Source organism: Tachyglossus aculeatus, chromosome 3 (genome assembly GCF_015852505.1).
Source record: "Tachyglossus aculeatus isolate mTacAcu1 chromosome 3, mTacAcu1.pri, whole genome shotgun sequence".
Taxonomy (NCBI): Eukaryota; Metazoa; Chordata; class Mammalia; order Monotremata; family Tachyglossidae; genus Tachyglossus; species Tachyglossus aculeatus.
The window spans coordinates 107,729,788-107,735,497 of NC_052068.1; the positions used below are offsets into that span (position 1 = coordinate 107,729,788).

Sequence of the window (5,710 nt, forward strand, 5' to 3'; positions counted from 1 at the left end):
ATGGGATTCCACAGGTGAATGGCTATCCCTCCTACCCCCAGTATTTTAGGAAAAATCAAAGCAATGCAGAGAATCACCGTGGTCATTCTATCCAGATTCTAATTCCAGCTCTGCCACTAGTCTGTTGTGTGACTTTGGGCAGGTCCCTTCACTTCTCTGGCCCTCGGTTACCTCATCTGTAAAATGGGGATTGAGGCTGTGAGCCCCACGTGGGACAGGGCACTGTGTCCAACCCGATTTGCTTGTATCCTCCGCAGTGCTTAGCACAGTGCCTAGCAGAAAGAACTTAACAAATATCATAATTATTATTGCTATTAACCCACCTGGAAGATACCCTGGAAAGCAATTGCAAAATCCCTCTAAATATACTGTTGCAAGACTCTGCAGGGGGTATCTGGATCTAACTCTGGATAAATTCATGGGCTCTTGATCATAATAATAAGTAATGATCATAACCATAATTATCAACATTATCATTATATTACCTGTAAACATGCAAAGGGCTGTAACAAGTGCTGAATAAAAACAAAATGATAAACTCAGATTAAATCCCTGACTGTAGGAGGCTCAGAATACAAGAGAAAGAGAAAGCATGTTTCAAATCCTCATGTTACAGAAAGGCCCGGAGAGGTTACTTTGGTCACCCAACGTCGCACAGCTGGTCAATGGCAGGGTTGTCAGCCTCCTTTCTGATCTTCCATCCTCCTGCCTCTCCCCATTTCAGTCTATACTTCACTCTTCTGGCCTGATTATCTTTCTAGAGAAACGCTTTGGGCATGTCACTCCCCTCCTCAAAAATCGCCAGTGGTTGCCTATAAAATGTCACATGAAGCAAAAACTCCTCACTATTGGCTTCAGAGCTCTCCAACCCCTTGCCCCCTCCTACCTCACCTCCCTTCTCCCCTTCTACAGCTCAGCAGCACACTCCACTCCTCTGCCACTACCCTCCTCACTGGACCTCGTTCTCGCCTGCCCCGGAGTCTATCCTATCTCTGGCCTGGAACGCCCTCCCTCCACACATCCTCCAAACTAGCTCTCTTCCTCGCGTCAAAACCCTACTGAGAGTTCATCTCCTCCAGGAGGCCTTCCCAGACTGAGCCCCCATTTTTCTTCTTCTCCTCCTCCCCTCCCCATAGCCCCCACTCCCTCCCTCTGCCCTACCCCCTTCACCTCCCCACAGCACTTATGTATATTTGTACATATTTATTATTCTATTTTATTAATGTTGCATATATATCTATAATTCTATTAATCTATTTTGATGGTATTGACGCCTGTCTGCTTGTTTGTCTTTATTGTCTGTCTTCTCCCTTCTAGACTGTGAGCCCGTTGTTGGGTAGGGATTGTCTCTATCTGTTGCTGAGTTGCACTTTCCAAATGCTTAGTACAGTTCTGTGCACACAGCAAGCGCTCAATAAATATGATTGAATGAATGACCTCAAGTGTCATGGATTCCAGTGACATAATCAATCCCCTCTAGACTGTAAGCTCCTTGTGGGCAGGAAACGTGCCTACCAAATCTTTCCTTTATCTTCCCCTCCAAACCCTGTCCTCCCCTTAATTTTCCCATCAGCGTAGGTGACCCACGATTCTTCCTGTCTGACAAGCCCTTGCATTATCCTCGGCTCCTCTCTCTCATTCAACCCACATATTCAATTCCTCACTAAATCCTGTCGGTTCCACCATCACAACATCGCTAAAATCTGCCCGTTCCTCTACATCGAAACTGCTACCACGTTAAACCAATCCCTTATTCTATCCCGCCTTGATGAATTTATCAGCCTCCTTGCTGACCTCCCAGGCCTCCTGTCTCTCCCCAGTCCAGTACATACTTCACTCTGCTGCCCAGATCATTTTTCTATAGAACTTCTCAGTCCATGTTTCCCCACTCCTCGAGAACCTTCAGCGGATACCCATGTACCTCCGCATCAAATGGAAACTCCTCACCACTGGCTTTAAAGCACTCAATAACTTGCCCCATCCTACCTCACCTCTCTCCTCTACTACTACAATGCAGACAGCACGCTTTGCTCCAGTAGTAAATATGATTGATTGACTGATGGATTGAATATCAGCCCAAGGAAACTGATATTTCGACTTACAGAGGAGTCTGGGGAAATCTCCTTTTTAAAACTGTCCACTGAGCAGCCTTCAAGGCCTGGTTCCTCAGGCTGTAGATGAGGGGGTTCAGTCCTGAGGGCATGACTTGTGGAACACGTACATCAGCAGGTATGGAACACGTACATCGAGGAAGAGTGTGAGGTCGGCTTGAGATAACCAAACACGCCTGAGGAGAGGAAGACAGTGACTATGTCGAGGTGGGGCAGGCAGGCGGAGAAGGCTTTGGCCCGGCCCTTGGCAGCCGGCATCTTCAGAACAGCCCAGAAGATGCACACGTACGAGAAAACAATGGAAATGGAGCCTATGGCACCTATGGTTAGATCAAAGGTAGTGCTCATGTCGATGGGTGAGTGGTCTTCAGAGCAGGTGATCTTCAGAAAGGAGGGGAGGTCCCAGATGAAATGCTGGACAACGTGGAACCCGCAGAAGGACAAGGAGAAGGTCGAAGTTGAACGCAAGACCCCGAACAGCCCTTTGCTGAGCCAAGAATCAGCTGCCATCTTCCCACAATTCCCTGGTTTCATGGGGACGTCGTAGCACATGGGGATGCAGATGGCGGCGTAGCTGTCGAAGGATATCGCTGTGAGGACGAAAAACTCCTAGGTAGGAAACAGGACCACCAGGAAGAGATGAGTGGAACTGCTCAAGAAGGAGATGGAGCTATTAGTCAAGGAGATGGTGATGGAATTGGGGAAGGTGAAGGAGCTGAGGCAGATATCGATGAGGGACAGGTTCCTGAAGAAGTACATCTGCGTGTGGAGGCTCCGGTAGAGGGCAGTGACGGAAACAATGAGGAGATTCCCCATCAGGTTCACCAGGTAGACCAGGAGGAACAGCGCAGCATGGACCAGCTGCAGCTCCGTGACCTCCGAGAATCCCAGCAGGAGGAATTCCCTCACCCTGGGGATGTTGGACATTTATGCGGAATGATGTCGACTCCCTGCGCAGGAAGAGGGAATAATTCAATTTACGGGCCTTGATGGCTTCGATAAGGGAATCAACATTAATTCCCGTAGGAGGAAATCAATCATTTGCACGCACTGAGCACCTACATATTTCAATATATAAATGATCCCTGCTGTCGAGGAATTCCAAGCTCACAGTCTTGTAGGAGTTGCATAGTGTAGTGGAAAGGGCACAGTCCTTGGGGTCGGAGGACTTGGGTTCTAATTCTGACTCTATCACCTGCCCGCTGTGTGACCTTGGGCAGCATACTGAACTTCTCTGAGCCTCCGATTTCTCAGCTATAAATGTAAATTCAAGACCTGTTTTCCCCGCTACTAAGATTGTGAGCCCCGTGTGCGGTAGAGACCGTGTCCTAGCTGATTACTGAGCATCTACCCTTGCACGTGCTACTGTGCTTGGTGTATAATTAGCATTTAACAAGAGCCACAAATATCATCATTATTTGGGGAGACAGAAATTAAAAAAAAAATGCAGATAGAAGACCACCAAAGAGCCTAAAGAGATGAACTGTTGTGAAATGTTGTAGGTCAAGCAACGTATTTATTGAGTAGTTATTGTGTGCAGAGCAATGCATTAAATGCTTGGGAGAGTCCAACATAATGGAGTTGGTAGGTATGTTTCCTGCCTACTACCAGCTTACAGTCTAAAATTGATTTTATACTCAAACTAATACCCTCCGTCCCTCTAAGGATCGCACCTAGAGAGTTTCCAGCAGTCTACCAGCCTCACATACAAGAGGGAAAGTCAAGCAGAGGCCTACTCATTCCATTCCTAGCTTGGCCAGTGGCTATCGAGTGGAAGGCAATCTGCTACAAGGAAAAGCCTACCTGTTCTGGGAAGCAGCGGCATGGGAGAGAGTTGCGGGCAGAGATTCAAGTGTACTGTATGGAAAAAGGCAATGGTAAACCACTTCCATATGTTTACCAAGAAGGCTTTATGGATAAACTATGAGTAGTCATTCTGCTTTGTGTATGCATTGGGTTTTCTTGGTAAACATAAAGAAATGGTTACCACTGCCTCGTTCCGCACAGTGAAAACCTGAGTCTCTGTCGTTGTCTTTGATCCACATTTTGATCATTTGTTCATCTGTCTTTGACTCTTTCCCATACTGCTGCTGCCCGGCACAGGTAAAAATTAACTTTGTCTGATGCTTCCGCTTGGACATTTTCGTTATGGATAACCCTAGCGAGAGTATCTCTCAATGGCATAGCTCTAAACTTCATTAGCATATGCAAACTCTCCTGCCACGGTTTCTTCACGGTTTCCTGCCACGGTTTCTTCTGCCACTGATTCATAGAAGAACTTCCGATCAGAAGAATTGATAATGGTACCGGGGTTTTTCCCAGAAGCAGTCACAATCTCTCTTCCCTGACAATCGCGGTCTCACTGTAAACGTTTTTGGCATACAGGAACCACTGACAGCTGAAGTAACCCTAACATCGTGCCAATGCTCGGTTGTAGCATCAGAGCCTGGTGGGCAGTTGCCACGGTAGACAGGGTGGGGATGCTAGAGGGAGGAGAGCTGCGTCGGTGATAGTGCCACTGGTGGCATGGGCCTGGGAGCCAGAAGGATATGGTTCTAATTCCGACTCCCTCACAAGTCTGTTGTGTGACCTTGGGCAAGTCACTTCACGTCCTTTTGCCTTAGTTACCTCAGCTGTAAAATGGGGATAAGAGTGTGAGCCCCAGGATGGACGGGGAGTGTGTCCAACCTGATAACTTTTATCTACCGCAGCGCTTAGAAAAGTGATTGGCACACAGTAGGCACTTAAAATGTACCAAAATTATTTATGTTTTATTATTGCTGTCAAGCCATTCCCCTCCTAAAAACCTGCCCTGTTTGGGGTATGGTCTTGATAAGAACTGGTCTCTCCCCCCTTCTAGACTGTGAGCCTGTTGTGGGCAGGGATTGTTTCTATTTGTTGCAGAATTGTACTGTCCAAGCGCTTAGTTCAGTGCTCTGCAAACAATAAGCACTCAAAAAATACGATTGAATGAATGAATGAACTCTAACCTATTCCCTGAGTGCGAGAATCCCCCCGGAATGGCTCCATCTCTGGCTTCATCCTTCTGGTTCCATCCTGCCTCTCTCCACCCCTGCTCACTCTCACAAGGGCAGATGGGTGGGTGGCACTGACCTCCTCTGAACTGGGATGGTCTTCTCTTTCTCCTCGGATTCCTGGGTTTGGTCAGCCACAAAGGGACGGCCAGGAGCCCTCAGTCACTCTCCGCTCTCCCATGGATGCTGACCTGCTCTCCAGATGGTCTCTGTCTCCGTAGATAAAGTAGTGGCTGCTCTGAGGGGTCTCCCTGGAGGACAGGCTTGGGCCCCTGTGGAAGGACCTCGTGGGCCAAGCGACGCGAGAACTCTCTGGTCACATGGTTCCTGAGGCCCTGCAGAGATAAGGACCTGACACTCCCAACTGCAGCATCGGTACTGGCCCTTAGTGTTCCTATGGCAACAACAACATCTTCTTCTACATAAGTATATCCGTATCCAGAGAGGGAGAGACAGGGAGAAAGTTATATGCTTCTGAATAGAAGCAGCATGATTTGGTGGAAAGAACCTGGGCATGAGAGTCCCAGCTCTCCTGAATGCTTGCCAGGTGACCTTGGGCAAGTC

At 48.0% G+C, this 5,710-nt stretch overlaps 1 non-coding gene across 1 annotated transcript; it reads left to right on the top strand.

The window, feature by feature from the left end:
• Positions 1 to 3,766: 3,766 nt before the first annotated feature.
• On the top strand, positions 3,767 to 3,904 carry LOC119926369. The gene has a single exon (XR_005450251.1). It is a non-coding gene; the product is annotated as a small nucleolar RNA SNORA7 (small nucleolar RNA).
• The last annotated feature ends 1,806 nt before the right edge of the window (positions 3,905 to 5,710 follow it).